Source organism: Erinaceus europaeus, chromosome 2, assembly GCF_950295315.1.
Source record: "Erinaceus europaeus chromosome 2, mEriEur2.1, whole genome shotgun sequence".
NCBI lineage: Eukaryota > Metazoa > Chordata > Mammalia > Eulipotyphla > Erinaceidae > Erinaceus > Erinaceus europaeus.
In genome coordinates this window covers 165,592,340-165,609,649 of record NC_080163.1, presented here as the reverse complement: position 1 = coordinate 165,609,649, position 17,310 = coordinate 165,592,340, and the positions used below count along the sequence as shown (strand labels likewise).

Sequence of the window (17,310 nt, the reverse complement as noted above, 5' to 3'; positions counted from 1 at the left end):
GGGTATTGAGGCCTTTACATTGTACAATGCCTGTTTTCTACTTTCATTATTTTAATAAATCATTTCACCTAAAACAAATTACACTGTGATGACAAACAGAAAGACCCAGCAACTATATTGTTCCCCAGATGTACAAATTATTATATTATTGACAACAACAATAAAACAACCGTAAACTAGGTGTTTATAAAGTAAGACTCATCCTGCTAAAAGGTATTTTATGCAATTTTCATTCTTGGTGCAAAATCTTCCTTCTTAAGATAGAGACAAAAAACAGAGGGGCAAACAGACAAATAGACAGGGAGAGAGACAGAGAGAGAGAGAAAGAGAAAGAGAGAGAGACAGTGCCAAAGCTTTTTTCATCGTGGAGGCTTTGAGGCTTTGTCATAAAAAGCAATGAAGTACACTCTAAGACAGCCTTTTGCCCTTCCTCTGATGCAAATTCTTATCAAATCATTTTTTTCTTTAGTAGGCATATTAGAAGCATAACATGTAAGCATGTGGGAATAGGAAGCTGGAGAATTACAAAAAAAAAAAAAATTTAGCTCTGACCATCAACATCCAGTCAGTATGTGGGAAGTAAGTCAGGGTGGAGTGAGGTTAGAGCCACATTCTAGCTGAGTCAAGGCCACTTCAGCCCAGGCTGTGCTCAGAGTCCCTTTCACCCCCTCCCAATAGTCCCTGTGCATGGGAGTCCCCAGTACAGGTATGGATTGACAGGCCTGGAAGTGCATCTGCTCCCGGGGTTGCCAGGATACTGGACATACCCTGGGGTGGGGAAGGCCTCCTCCCAGGTCCTAAAGGCCCTGCTCAAATGAGAGAACAAAGCACCTACACAGAAGCTCAGGCAGAACAGGCTCTTGGCACCCAGCATAGGAGCCACTGTCACCATACACAGGTGGGGACCTCCAGCCGGTGGGCAACACGAGATAATGCAAACAATATTCTTCATAAGAATGCAGCTGTCTCTAGGAAGAGCAAGCTTGTTGGGGACCCTGAAACTATAATGTCTCATCACTTATGTGACCCATTTCTCTCGTACTGGCAGCTATTTATTAAAACTAGTTATGATACAAATTCTTTGTAGTTCTGTTTCCAGCTTTCACAGTGTTTTGGATACATCAGGGTAAACTCAGACAGTGGTCACCAGGGCCCTTTAGGCTAAAAATAAGCCTGTCTTATTTGATACCCCTGAATTATGCCTACTTCCTTAGCATAAGGTCAGAATTTGAAAAGTAAACAGAGAATCAGATATAGTCACTAAAATGGAGATAACAAGTCTGATATAGAACAGTTAAAGACGAGGAGAGAGACCATTCTACTGTGTATGCCCTTAAGATATTTATACTTGACATAGCTACATGTATACACAGTCAATATATAAGGAAAAATGCTGCCAGTGCAGAACACATACAGGGCAGACTCTTTTTTTTTTTTTTTTGTCTCCAGGGTTATTGCTGGGTTCAGTGCCTACACTATGAATCTACTGCTCCTGAAGGCTATTTTTTCCTTTTGGTGCCCTTGTTGTTAGTGCTGACATTGTTGTTGGCTAGGAAAGAGAGAAATGGAGAGAGGAGGGGAAGACAGAGACAGGGAGAGAAAGATAGATACCTGCAGACCTGCTGCACTGCCTGTGAAGTGACCCCCTGCAGGTGGGGAGCTGGGGGCTAGAACCAGGATCTTCACTCAGTCCTTGAGCTTTGTGCCACATGTGCTTCAACAGGGCAGAATCTTGTTGTAAGAGGTACACCATGTGCCTGCCAATCTTCATTATAGAGCTCAGGCTCCAGGCATCTGGTCCTTAAACCCAACACTATTCTACAATACCAGCTACTATTGAGGGCATAGGAATAATTAGAACAATATGAACAAGAAAACTGGGATACGGTGCAGTGGAATAAGTGCTAGACTCTTGAGAATGAAGTCCTAAATTCAATCCCCAGCACTGCATATACAGAACAATGCTCCAGTTCTCTCTCTTCCTCATATTAACAAATAAGTAAATTTGGGGGACTGGGCTGTGGTGCACCAGGTTATGCACATATATAACCATGTGCAAGGTTCTGGGTTCAAAGCCCTGCTCTACACCTACAAGAGGGACACTTCCCAAGCAGTGAACCAGGTCTTTCTTCCTTTTTCACTCCATCTTTCTCAATTTCTCTTTCCTATTCAATCAAATAGAAAGAAAGAAAAGTAAATCTAACAAAACAAAGCAATGTGTCTAAATGGTCCTGCTAAAAATGGACTGCATCCAGCTGCCTTGGGACTCTATAGGACACACACACACCCCTCCTTGCTAGGTAATGCCCACAGAGGCAGGAAACGCCCATTGAGGCATTTTACGCCCCCAGAGGCAAGAGAAGCCCACAGAGGCAGGAAATGCCTGTTGAGGCATGAAGCGCCCCCAGAGGCAAGAGATGCCCTCAGAGGCAGGAAATGTTCTTTAGCCTGATAGGCCTTGCCCACAGAGGCAAGAAATGCCCCCTCAGGCCTTCCCTTGACATCACACTGGTTCTTGCTGCTCTCTTACTTGTTCCTCCATGTCTTGTGCCAGTTTTTTTGTTTTTTTTTTGAAAATGCCTGTACAGGTTTCTGTTCCCCCCACATTCCTGCTACTATGGCCATTAGTTAAAAAGAAAAGGGGGAATTGTTGGTATGCTTCTGGATACTGCTTGTGAAGGCTTCTGTTTTTATTATCACATTGGGTTCCCTTGTGCTGCTTGCTATGTGTTCTGTTTGCATGTCCACTGTTGGTTGGGCACACCCCTGCCTCCAGGATATTGGTTTGGTCTTCTCCCCTTTTCTCTGGGACATCTGGTTTAGTCATCGCTGGTGTGCGCTTCTTCCTTCTCCCCACCCCCTATCGTACGTATTTCCTTTGTTTTTCCTCTTGCTACAAACCAAATGGTTGCCTGCTTTAAATTTCACTTAAAGTTCACAATCACTTCACCATCTTTGATCACATACAAATCGGACTCCATCACCCTGCCTTGTCAGTAACATAACAGTAAGACCCACACACTACTTCCTCATTCTTTGATCACTGTTCCTTACATCAATATTCTGCCCTTCTGTGTTTACCTCACCATGCTGGTTTAACTACCATGTTTTTCTTAATACCTTTAGTTAATTAGCACTCTTGCCTCATAGTAACTAATCACGATGACCTTTCCACTACCCCTATAAATTCTCATCATTCCTTCGATTCCCCCACCAAAAGGGTACTGACCTTTTGGAAACCCATCATCATTGACATATGTGAAAAATGTTCTTTCTTCCACTCTGCTATATAAACCCTGCCTTTTTCTTAATAAAGCGGATTGTTCATACCTTAATTTTCCCCTGGCGGTTCCCTCTGTTTGCGCAGTCTCTTGAGCTGGCACGGGGAAGCCAGTGACTTACCTCTGGTTGCGAGGCCACCCACAGGAATGCCAGAAATATACACTATTATATATTATCAGGTATGTATTAAATATTGTCTATGTATTATATTACCTATTATATACTGTACTTTGGGTAACTGTATGTATATTATTATGTAATTTATATTATTATTATGTAATATGTAGTACCTTGTATGTTAGGGTATTATCAAATTAATATAAGCTTTTAAATTGTAGTTTACACATTATAAACATATAATTATTAATCACTTTTTAGAATTTAACCTGATACACTTTCCACTGTAATATATAATACACAAAATATGTTAAAATACATATTATAAGGAGTTGGGCAGTAGCACAGCAGGTTAAGCACACTTGGTACAAAGAACAAGGACCAGCCTAAGGATCTCAGTTTGATCCCTTGGCACCCCATCTGAAGGGGAGTAGCTTCACAGGTGATGAAGTACATCTGCATTGTGTTTATCTTTCTCTTCCCATCTGTCTTCCCCTCTACTCTCCATTTCTCTTTGTCCTATCCAACAATAACAATGTCAATAACAACAATAAGTACAACAATGAAAAACAAGAGCAACAAAATGTATATATTATATATATATATATATATATATTTAAAATAAAACATCATCTAGTATACTGCATAAGATACTATATATTGACATTTTGCTATCTCCACTGTTTAAAATCCACATCTAGTAACTTAGTTTTTTTTGTCCCTATCCAGCGTTTGAAGTCCTTACCTTTTTTTATGTTATTGGATAGAGACAGAGAGAAATTGAGTGAGAAGGGGGAGATAGAGAGGAAGAGAGACACCTGTAGACCTGCTTCATCACCTGTGAAGTGACTCCCTTGCAGGTGGGGAGCAAGGGGCTTGAACTTGGATCCTAATAGGTCCTTGCACTTTGTTCCATGTGCTCTTAACCCGCTGCACTACCACCCGACTCCCCTGAAGACCTTACTGTATATGAAAAGATTAGATATAAAGTGGTTGAGGGAAGTGAAGTATGGGGTAGGAAAGAAGGGAATTTAGACCTAAGCAGTAAATATTTGATTAGGTACTTTATGGTGTCTTTAGGCATTTGTACTAGCTTGCTTCACATATAGAGTCTAAATCTAATCACAGCAGACTATTGAGTACTTTAACTTTGAGGTATATATTTTCCCCTAACTGATGTGCACATGTACCCTGTCACTTAGGCCCTAGTCTATATCTAGGTTCTGTAACTTTGTTAGAGAATGTGCCATTTGAAAAGGAACTGTAACGTAATCTTAACTCACTAAAGTCAAAAACCACTTAAAATTCAAATAACATGGGAGTCGGGCGACAGCACAGAAGGTTAAGTGCAGGTAGTGTGAACCAGAAGGACTGGTGTAAGGGTTCCGGTTCCAGCCCCTGGATCCCCACCTGCAGGGGAGTCGCTTCACAGGCAGTGAAGCAGGTCTCCAGTTGTCTGTCATTCTCTACCCCTCTCTGTCTTTCCCTTCTCTCCATATATATTCCATTTCTCTCCATATATATTCTGTTGGCTCTGTTCTTCTAGAGAAGCCTGATTAATGCCATGGAGAAACAGGTCAAATACAACTTGAGGTAGGGGACTGAGGTCATTGTCAGCAGTGATGTCATACTGATAATATGTACTTTCGAATGACCTGGTAAAAATAGCATTTTTTTTTCTGTGCTCTACTTTCCAGGAACACACAACCCTGGTTCAATTAGGAGAAAAGCATCATATGCATCCCAACATAAAGACAATACAAAATACTCAGCCAGCACTCTTCAAAGGTGTCAAGGTCCTGAGATGCAAGATGAGGCAAGAAGTTGCTGAAAGTGAAGCAGATTAAGGAGACAGGCCTGAAAAGGGGAATGGAGCATGCTAGAGCAGATCCTGCAAGGATCCTGCATGACAATGAAGTTTGCACCCCTGAACAAAAATTTAAAGCAACAATAATAACCTAAAATCATCATAATAATAAAAAAACGCAACTGGGAATTCTTCAGAATCTTACTAAGCCACAGGTAGGTGAAGACACATGTGGTCAAAGAGTAGAAAAAGGATGAAGGAGAGATTCTCAGGACATAAGAAGCTATGCTTAGTGACTGCTGCCACCATTTTAGGAATTACAAGGCAGAGTACACTGTTAGTGGCACGAGGGTAGATCTTGAGGCTTAACCTAGGAACTCAATGACAACAGTATATTGGGCTCCCCAGAAGGATTCACCGGTATTAATGGAAAAATTAAGATGAGAACTAAAGCCCTGTGGTTGGCTCAGGCTTCCAAAAGCAGCTAGGCAAATAAATCCTGGCCCACTTCCAAATGCATACGAAATGCATAGCAAGAGATTCACTCCCCAAACAACTAATTTAAGTAAAAATAACAACAAAATTACATGAAAATTTACCAATTACAACTATGTCTTTTTTTAAAAAAAAGATAACTCACTTAGCCACATATTGGTTAGAGGATTAATCCAACAGAAAGTTTATCATCCTCATTATATGTGCTCCCAATATGGTTGCACCCATATACCAAAAGTTTTCTAAGTTCAGAGTAAGTGCCTCTTTAATAACTATGTTATTATCTCCAATATACAGATGAAGAAATTAACATATGAATATATTATTGTTAGTTTTTTTGCAGTTAATAAAAAACTCCTTTATTTACATGTCAACCGATGGGACAAGACCTCAAATAAATCCCTCTCTCCATTGTTACCAGTCATCTCTATCAGGAACACAAAATAGACCCCTTTGTGGGCGCCCTATAAGACCTTGCCCTCAACTTGGATCAACAATGGTAGAGAATGTTCCATCCTCCGAAGGGAGGATGGACAACATACTCTGTGCTACACCAGAGGAAGATGGGTTGATATTGGGGCAGCTTGGAATGTTCCCACTCATGACCACAAAATGTGAGCTCAGATCTACAGGGATGCATAAGTCACATAGGCTCCTAAACTGAATATGGGCTCCAGACCAAATCAAATCAATGGGGTTCACAGTCAACAATATTTATACCCCTTTCACATATTAGGGATCTACTCTCTTCCCTGATCCACCTTTCTGTTCCTTTTCCAGCCATGACATTACCTCCCCAGACAATAACTTGGATCCACATGCATATCAGATTTCAGGCTCAGAGGAAAAAAAAAAAAACTAACATACCTATAGGCCCTTTGAAATATAACTAAAACATGCCTACTACAAAAGGGAGCTCCTCCCTCTCCTCAACATTTCATCTGTACTATTACAGCTTCTAGGTACATGATTGTTCAAAAATTTGGTTTTGGATGTTAACTCTCTTTTCAGCCACCAGGCTGCAGATGCCCGCATAATGCCAACCAGACTTCCCTGGACAGACAACCCCACCAATGTGTCCTGGAGCTCTGCTTCTCCAGAACCTCAGCACACTAGGGAAAGAGAAATGCAGGCTGGGAGTATGGATTGATCAGTCAATGCCCATGTTCAGTGGGGAAGCAATTACAGAAGCCAGACTTTCCACCTTCTGCATCCCACAATGACCTTGGGCTCATACTCCCAGAGGGATAAAGAATAGGAGAGCTATCTGGGGAGAGGATTTGATACAGAGATCTGGTGGCGAAAATTGTGTGGAGTTGTATGTACCCTTCTTATCCATAGTTTGGTTAATGTATCCTTTTTTAAATAAATAAAATTAAAAGGTGAAGAAATGAAATAAACCACTAAAATAATTATTTTAAAAAATGGCTCTGGAAATGATTTTTTTTTTTTTGCCTCCAGGTTTACTGCTGGGGCTCAGTGCCTGCAAAACAAATCCCCATTGTGGATGTGCTGTGGTGAGAAAGGAATAAGAGGCCCAGAGGTAGTCTGAGCATTAACTACTGTAGCAGGGATGTGGGGCTACTCACCCTTTTACCATGGAACTTAAACAATATATGGCATGGCATACACTACAGTGCCTAAGAATACCATGGATTGAGCCACCTATCCTTCCCTGCAGGGGGAAAGCTTCACAAGTACTAAAACAGGACTATGGGGGGTCTCTATCCCCCTCTTCCCAATTTCTCTCCATCTCTAGAAAAAAAAATATTAACAAAATAAGCACTAAGTTGCAGAGTGTACCCTGCAGTTCTTAGTGCCTGGCTTCTGGTAATTTAAGTATAGGAATATAAGAAGGTGATTCCAGAGTTTAGAACAAGCCTGTCCAAATATAACTGACTTCTAGAGAAAGCATTCTGTAACACTTTGGAGGATTGAGTTAATGGGATGACAGAAAGGCAGGAAGATAACTGAAGGGAAGGTTAGAATATCCCCAGTAGTCACAAGGAGGGTCCCATAAGTGTAAATCAATCTGAGAAAGTCCAGAAAGAGGTTTGAAGAATAGACTCTGAGGGTGGTAGGCCTCAAAAATATTGTCATTCTATCTCTTCGAGTAAAACACAATTAAGAAACCCGTGATTTTACTATTTAGCTTTCATGGATGCAGGTCTACTGACCAGTTTAGAGAAACAAATACATGAACAGTACACTGGGTATTTTAAAAGGAGGCGCTGGTGATCTGTTTATATATCCTCTTTGCAGCTCCACTGTCAGGCCAGTATCTGAAGAGAGAAAATCATGCATGGAAAGAGCAGCAAGGAGGTGGCAGGTGCCTGCACTGCTATTGACAGAGAACCATTAGTTCTAGGAGGTTTGATTTCAGTTTTTTTAAAGCCCCCTCATGGCTACCTCTACAGATTATTACTCAATTTAGTTTTTTGTTTGTTTACTTGCTTTTTTGTTGTTGTTGTTGTTTTGGACAGAGCACTGATCAGCCCTGGCTAGCCCTGGTATTGGGAACTAAACCTGGGGCCTCATGTATCTTGAGACTGAAAGTTTGGAGCTTTAATTCTACTTCCATCTCTCCAGCCCAACACACTCACTATTCTTTTGAAATTACCTTCTGAATATTTCTTGAATAAATCCTGTTATGGCTGGCTTTTATACTGCGGCATCTGTTTAGATACTTAAAATATCTAGGTTCAACCTTCATAGTGATCTGATAACAGTGCTAAACCCATCCACATGTAGGTGTAAAGATACAACTTACTAGCCACAGGCAATACTATATGTATCATTTCATTAAAAAAATTACACATACCATGATGTCAACCTCACTTCCCTGGGCAGACAACTCCACCAATGTGTCCTGGAGCCCCACCTCCCCAGATCCCTGCTCCACTAGGGAAGAGAGAGACAGGCTGGGAGTATGGATCCAACTGTCAATGCCCATGTCCAGCAATGAAGCAATTACAGAAGCCAGACCTTCCACCTTCTGCACCCCATAAAGATCCTGGGCACATACTCCCAGAGAGATAAAAAATATAGAAGCTTCCGATCAAGGGGGTACGATGGAAATATCTGGTGTTGGGAATTGTGTGTGGAATTGTACCCCTCTTATCTAATGGAATTGTCCTTCATAATTAAATCATTTTTTTAAAAAAGGAGAAAAATACATGTAACATTGAGATTCACAGCTACAACATCCTTCTTATCTTACACACATTCCAATGGCCATAGGCTCCCTGAATTACAGTTCATTTAAAATACTCTGTTTTCCAGTTTTAAGCACTTACTTAAGGAGAAAGACACCCTTTGGCAAAGCACCACTCATCTCTCATACAAGCAGTGCTGGTCCAGAAGACAAAACTTCACACATCCAAGTTCAGTGTCACAAAGGCAAGCCTGGGGCTCTTCCTGCTGAGTTATGGCCCAAGCATAAAGACAACCCCACCCTAACCCCCTTTCAGCTGACCCCTTCACACTGTCCTCAGGATGTCAGTTGTCTCTTCTCACACCATCCAGTTGCATGCCTTGCTGCCTCTGCATTTGCTGCCTACAACCTCTGAAGGATAGTTCTTGCCCAACTGCCCAAATCCACCTGTCCTCAACCAGGCAGCTCAGTGTTCCTGTCTCCAAAAAGGAACCCACTTCCAGCAGCTTCTCTCCTCTGGGACTAAGCTTTCTACTTTTCACAACACCTCAGTGCCCATCTGCCACATGGCTGATCAGTTTCCTCCCCTAGCAGACTGAGGTCCTGCCTTCCTGGAGTCAAATCTGGGAAACCAGCAGTCCCTGCAGGGTTCTGGCAGGTTCACTGACCTCGCCAGTCACAGGAAGGAATACTTAGGAGACAGCATTTCAAGTGCATGAATGAGCACCACCACATCTGCAAACTGGACAGAGCCAGGTGGGTTCTACAAGGCAGGGAGAAGCCTGTCTGCCTACCTTGTCTGCAGCATCTTCTCTGAGCTTGGTTCTCCCCAGCACTGAGCTGGCCTGGCTAAGGCTGCACTTCTGTCTCGAGGCCCTGCTGAACATGGTCATGTGGGCTGTGGATTGAGGGAAAGGTTGTCTCTGGGTGAGGATGAGCATGAGCTTGGAGTGTGACCCACACCAATGGCAGCAGCAACTCTGCTCTGAGCCCAAGGGGCAGGCCAGGGGCAGGGGCTGCAGTCCCCCATCACCCTCACATGGTGAAGGGCCCATCTCCACCAGCACCCTGAATTTTATTAAGTGTGCTCTTCCTGCATAGTAGGAATAATGATATTTAAGTGCAAGGACTCCAGGATTTTCTCTAAAGGCATTTATTTATTTATTTTCACCAGGATTACCACTAGGACTTGGTGTCTGCATGAATGATGAATCAACAGCTGCTAGTGGTCTTTCTTTTTTAAAATTATATTTACTTATTTATTCTCAATTTTGTTGCCCTACTAGTGGTCATTTTTGTTTTATTTTTGATATATATATAGAGAAATTTAGAAAGGTGAGACGAAAACTCAACAAAAAGAACACAATAAAAATGTCAGAATATACGAGTAGGTGGCTCTCTAAAGAAGAGATACCCCTGGCCCACAGACATAGGCAGAAATGCTCCAGTTCACTCATCATCAGAGATGTGCATATCAAAACCACTTCTGAGATTCCACCTCACACCTGTGATATGGACTCCATCTGTAAAGCAAGAGAAGGCAAGTGTTGAAGAGGATGTGGGGAGAGGGGAACTCTCCTGCACTGCCTTTGGGATGCAAACTGGTAAATTGAGTGAGGAGAACAGTATGGAGAATCCTTAAACAAATAAAAAAGGAAATACCACATGACACAGCAATTCCACTCTTAGGCATATACCCAAAAGATAGAAAAGCACTGGTTCAGAGGGATATGTGCACCCCCACTTTCACAGCTGCTTTAGTCACAATAGCAAATACCTGGAAACAACCAAAATGTCCTTTTGACAGATGCCTAGATGAAAAAAGAGTACTATGCAGTAATCAAAAAGGATGACGTTGTGTCCTTTGGGATAAAGTGGCTGAAACTTGAGAAGATGATGCTCAGTGAAGCAAGTTAGGAGTAAGGACAACTACAGAATGGTTTCACTCATATGTTGAATAGTGAGTCTATATGTGTGGGGAAAAAAAACAAACTGTGAACCTATTTCTGAGACTGTGTGCACACACTAGTGGTTTATCTATGGGTGTGTGGATGGGGACACAGACTGAACCTTTACTAAGAAGACGCTTCAATAAACCCCACTAACTCCTGCCTGCCAGTCCCTGTTCGGGGCGCCAGTTGCTGTTCTAGCTTTGCGGGTGGGAGAGAGACGACCAGGGACTCAAGGCTGAGCTGGAAATGCAGTTCTATCTTTATTGACGAGCGGGGATGCAGTGCAAGCTAGCTCTAATCACAATCCTGTCCTATATATATATCTCCTGAGGCGGAAGTGTCAGGAAGAGGAAGTACGTAGGATAGGGGGTGGGGAGAAGGAAAAAGCTAGAACCAGTGGGGATTAATCCAATGCCCTGTATGCAGGGCGGTTCCCAGGTAACACAGTGATTATGTAAATAGACCAGTGTAAGCAGTGCAACAGAAGAGGTCCCTGAGGCAGAATTCCGGAGCAGACCAACACCTGCCCACCTAGACATCCTGCCCCCACCACCAGTGGGTTCTCTTTTGTGGAGGCTAAACTTTCCTAGGCACAGCTCTGCAAGAAAGATAATAGTAACTAAGGCAAACAGACCTTCAGCAATGGGTCCCAGTCCCACCCCTTAACCTTGCAGCCTCTGCGTCTGGAATGATGCCTACTGTTCTCCAGCCTGTGCCCTGATATAAGGCAGTACCGCCCCTTTGTCTGGTGCAAGACTTATGAGAAAGACCTGAGACCCTGGTTCAAGCATAAATAAAAGGCTCCTTTCCTCCTCCACCCACCTCGGCTTCAGTTATCTTGATTATTAATAGTGCTCCTCAGCAACCTCACTCTTGTTCAGACCACAGACCTACAACACAGCTCTACTGTCATGGGGGACATGGCCCAGGGCTGGGCTGGGCTCCGGGATTGGTGGCCATGATGGCACCCTTGATGCAGCCCACAGAGCTGCAGCCTCACTGCTCATGATGGCTCTGCCTGTGCGCACTGTGACAAGGACCACTTGAGAAACCTCAGACATGGCCACACTAAGCAGCTTCTGCTCTTTCCTCTCCTTCCCTGCTGCTGGACAACTCTGTCCTCAGACAGCCTCCCACTGGGTCCTGAAATGTCCAGGCATAACACCCATGGGAGGAGAGGTAGGAGCCCAGCAATGCCCAGGGGGACAGATGGCCACATGCCTCTGAAGCTCCAGTTACCATTCCTTCCACAAGGAACATTTCTGAGCCAGAAACTAACTAGGACAGAACTGTCTGTGGGATTGAAAGTTGTTGGCCTGTTGGTCTCTGTGTCCAGAAGCAAGGGTGAGCCGCCACAGATGACCTACTATGAGATTCTGGCCTCTGGCTTTGAGAAACAGGATTAAGGCTGGTGTTTTAATTCAAACACTAGAGCGCAGCCCTCTCCATATGTGCCAGGGACTGGAAAGAATGGGTTCAATCTCTGTGACAGGCTTTGCCTTTATAGAACTGGAGGCCTATAGAGGAACTGGTCTGACACCAGGACAGCAAGATATGAATCCGACTTGGCTAGTCTAGAGCCAGGTCTGCAACCTCTCTGGGGACAGGGTCATCCATCAGGCATCATTATCAGAGCTGATTATGACTCAGGAAACTCACAGGCCTTCTCCCCGTTTCTCTCTCTCTCTCTATTACACCACACACACACACACACATACCATGCATAAAAATACTTTTCTGTCCAGGTAGTATGTATTCATTTTCTCATTATTATATTTGTGATAACCAAGAGTACATTTTGCTTAAAGGAAAAGCTTTCTTTGAAAGGAAAGAGAAGAAAGAAATAATGAAAGGCAAAGGGGTATAAACTAGTCCTTTCAGTCCTTTGACACTCAGATACTTAATGCACACAAAAAAACAGCGGTGTCTAGAATTTAAATAATAGTATCCGGTAAAAAAAAAAGATAATGTACCTGAGACACCTTTCCTTTGTAGATAAACTAAAATAACCCTTTATAGTGAATCTAATATATTGTCTTGATAATGACTTATTACTTATTTCTAAATGTATAGAGATTGCTCATGCAGTACAAGCACAAGTGTGTTATATAGAGGGATATAAGTGGATCTGTAAGTTTTTGTACATCTGTTTTCATTCATTTATATTATTACTATCTTAGAAAATATTGAGGAAGATTGAGAGCCTAAGGGAAGGAAAAAGAGAGTAGCAAGAAAAAGGAGAGAAAATCCTGGAAGACAGACCTAAAAAGATGACTCAAACTGTGTCCAGTGATGCTGGATCTGTGTTGATGGATAGATCGGGGATGTTTTTAGATTTCCCTAGTGTCTCAGGCAATCCAGGAAGTGATACAGTAAGTGTATGTATTAGGCATGGACTCTATTCTGAGACTGGAAAGAAGTAGGATCCAGATTCCCATTAGAAATAAACACTCTGCAGGTGGCACAAAGCACAAGGACCGGCTTAAGGATCCCGGTTCGAACCCCGACTCCCCACCTGCAGGGGAGTCGCTTCACAGGCAGTGAAGCAGGTCTGCAGGTGTCTATCTTTCTCTCCTCCTCTCTGTCTTCCCCTCCTCTCTCCATTTCTCTGTCCTATCCAACAATGACAACAACAATAATAACTACAACAAATAAAAAAAAAAACAAGGGCAACAAAAGGGAATAAATAAATAAAATAAAATTAAAAAAAAGAAAGAAACACTCTGTTTCATCCCACAGTGTCTAACCATCAATACCTGCTTCAGAACCAGGTTATTTTGAAAGAAGACAGGGATGTTTTTGACCAGCTTTTTAAAAATTTCTTTAGGAGCCATTTTCTCCATACCATTCTAATACTCTCCCATCAATAATTATGTATTGAAAAAGTGTATTAGCTTGCTATGTAGTATGACCAGACTAGGATGTCTAGTTAAATAATTTTATTATTCTGACTTTTTTCTTTTTTTTTAACCACCAGTGTTATTGCTGGGGCTCATGCTTGCACTATGATTCCATTGCTCTCTGCAGTCATTTTTTCCTTTTCTAATTTGCCACGCCAGAGAGATATAGACATGTGGAGAGAAGGATAAAGGCAGACATCAGCAGCACTGCTCCACCACATGGGAGGTGTTCTCAACTCCCTCCCCCACCCAGGAATAGGGTCCAGGGACTTAAAACCAGGTAGTACCTGGGCTCCTGTGTGTGCACTACCAGGTGCACCACTGCCAGGCCCCTGGTGACTCTTGCAACAAATACTGTCCATTAAAAGGCAGAAGCCTGAAAGACAGTATGTGACAAGACTCAGTGCCCTCTCTGCTTTCTGTCTTTACTCATGAAGGCGTCTTTGGATGTAGGACTGTATGTAAAGGAAACATTTCCATGGTGAGGTACATCATTCTCCTCCTGGACGTAAGACTGGTTGGGCTTTCTTCCTTCTCTCCTTCTATAATGCTCTCAACTAGAAAGTGGGCCTGGTGACCGCCTGTCTCTCCACCTCCTGTCAGCACACAGAGTGTCCACTTGAGCTCGTCATTCAACACACTGCTATGTCACAGATCTATTTGCTGGGGGGGAGGGTGTATCCCAGGACTTGTACAATCTGTCATCAGGCACCATCCATCAGAGCTTCTTGGTGGCAATGGACCAGAAAAGTAACATCATCACCACCATCAGTGATATGGAAACTTTACTGGAAGTACTCCACCATATACCACACACCCATGGCCCCAATTTGGCCAAATCTTCTCCTCCTCAGTGCCTTGAGCTCACCCCTAAGTCTGTGATGGCCTCTGGGGACAGGGCTGCCCCAAACTGCTCCTGTACAATAGCTATTATCCAGGAGACCCCTGCTTTCCCTCTGAACATAGTGGTGGAGTTCATAAGCTGTTTCATTCTGGTTCTAGAGAAGTTGAAGGCCACCAGTACATCCTTAACCTTCTATCAGGCCCTGTAGACTGTCTACCTTCAAACTTGGGGGATATTCATATAAGATGTCCTAGAGTTTAGGATTGCTATCTAAGCCAGTACCTGAAAGACTCTGTTTCCAGTAAGCTATCTGGCAATTTCTCACACATAACTGTAAAAAAACCAAGGCAGAGGGCATCCAGTGCTCCTCCACATTTCCTGTCTTAACCTTTTGTAGGTTCCTTGGGCATGAAAACATGTGCTCTCATCAGGGTGAGCCACCAACCAGCAAACCTGTGGAGTTTATCTGTGGTTGGCTGTCAGGAGCTGACCAGCCCCTGGGGCTCAATCTTGAAACTTGAGGCCAGAAAATGCTGCCTCCTGCTGGATCCTTTCCCTCTTTCTCATCTGCAGAATCTCCTTTGCAGACAGAACTATGCAAAGAAAAATGCATGTTCCAATCTTGGCCCCAAATGTATGAGACAAAGTTATTACTCAATGGCTATATGAATGACATATTAAGATGTAAGAGAGCACTTATTGGTGTTTCTCTAGGCTGTAGAGTAAAAAGCTGTCCATTTAATTGCTTCATTATGGGGCTGGCGATAGTGCACCCAGATAAGCACACACAGTACATGGTCAAGGGCCCAGATTCCAGTTCCTGCTCATCCCTGCAGCAAGGAGGCTTCACAAGTGGAGCAGGTCTTAGGGGTCTCTATCTCTCTTTCTCTCTCTCTCTTTCTCTCTCTCCATATATATTCCTCCCTCCCTTCTCTTCTGAATTACTTTTTGTCCTAGCCAACAAAATAGGGAAGAAGAAAAGAAAAAAGGTTAAAAATGGCAACCAGGAGCAGTGGATTCCTAGTGCCTACACTGAGCCCCAGCGGTTATAACCTGGACACAAAGAAGAGAATGGATCCCAAATGTACTAAGGAAACTCAAACTATTTATTACGATACTTAACTCTGGACACACAAAAAGTGTTGTGTAGCGAGTCAGGCGAGAGCACAGCAGGTTAAGTGATTGTGGAGCAAAGCGATAGGACTGACTAAGGATCCTGGTTCAAGCCCCAACTCCCCACTGCAGGGGAGTCGCTTCACAGGCAGTGAAGCAGGTCTGCGGGTGTCTATCTTTCTTTCCCTGTCTCTGTTTCCCGACCTCTCTACATATCTCTCTGGCATATCTAACAACAATGACATCAATAACAACAATAATAATAACTACAACAACAAAGATCAACAATAAAGATCAACAAGGACAACACAGGAGAAAATAGATAAATACTAAAAAATAATAAAAAAGTGTTGTGTAAATTTGGACCCAGATGCATCTCTAAAGTATGGAATGGAATAATTCCAAAGATCTAAAAAACATAAACCAGAGAAAGAATCATTTTAGAAAATATTGCTGAATGCCTCCAGCTGACAATGTACATGTACTTTGAATTTCTGATTCTTATTCAACAATATGCACTGTTATAAGTTGATCATTCACAATTAAAATATGTGAATGTATCTATTGGAAGAATCTCCTTTCTAAGTACTTGAAGAAGAAAACTGAGTGAGTGTTGTTCATTTTGCTGCCCTGTGTAGGTGATGAGTGCCCTCAACTAGCTGAATCCCAAAACTGCAGCTAAAGCAAATCTGTCTGAACCTTTTAGAGGTGAAGTTCCAATGAGTCTCTGACAAACAAGGGAAGTGAATGACATCATGGCCACCTGTCTGTGCTTTACCGTGTGCCAGCAGCATGAAGGAAATCTAGCATATGTGGTCCATTGCCTCCTTAATATTTTCATCCTTCCTTATGGCAAAGACAAACATCTCTCTCGTTTTTCCTGGATTGAGTGAGGAAAAGCATTGTTCAAGCATCACATCATTAGTAAGAACGTCATATTTTCCTTCAAATAGTTTATAAGATATTAAGGGAAGGTAAGAAAGAAAGAAAGAAAAGTCTGAGGAACCACTCAGCCTGGTCATGCACTCAGATGATGCAGCAGGTGAGAACAGGCTTGTCCCCACCTCTCTCCCACACAAGCAGACACAGACACAAACACACTGTCTGGTGCTCAACACCCTGATTTTCCTGACCAGTGATTCTCTCACTGATGTTAATCTGGATGTTTCTCATCTTTGATCAGGTGGAGTGCATCCTACAGAGCTGTTTAAAACAAGAAGTGGTGGAAGGCTGGAGTGCACCTGGCTCAGAGCACTAGTTACAAGCTGCTGGGTTCAAGACACGGGTCCCCATGAAGAGGAAGAGCTTCACAAGTAGTTGAAGCAGTGCTGCAGGTGTCTCTCCTCTCTCCCTCCATCTCCTTCACTCTACTTTTTCTGTCACTGTCCAGTGAACTATATATAAAATAACAAAAAAGGGAGTCCAGCAGTAGCGCAGTGGATTAAGCACAGGTGGAGAAAAACAAAAGGACCAACATCAGGATCCTGGTTCGAGCCCCCAATTCCCCACCTACAGGGGAGTAACTTCACAGGTGGTGAAGCAGGTTTGCTGGTGTCTTTCTCTTCCCCTCTGTCTTTCCCTTCTCTCTCCATTTATCTCTGTCCTATCTAACAACAAGAACAACAATAATAACTACAACAATATAA

General features: G+C 42.9%; 1 long non-coding RNA gene across 1 annotated transcript in view; it reads left to right on the top strand.

The window, feature by feature from the left end:
- LOC132537004 (uncharacterized) overlaps positions 1 to 17,053 on the top strand; it is a 418,667-nt gene extending 401,614 nt beyond the window's left edge. Inside the window, exon 3 of the long non-coding RNA XR_009548515.1 lies at positions 16,848 to 17,053. This is a non-coding gene — a long non-coding RNA (uncharacterized LOC132537004). The remainder of the gene's footprint in view (positions 1 to 16,847) is intronic.
- The last annotated feature ends 257 nt before the right edge of the window (positions 17,054 to 17,310 follow it).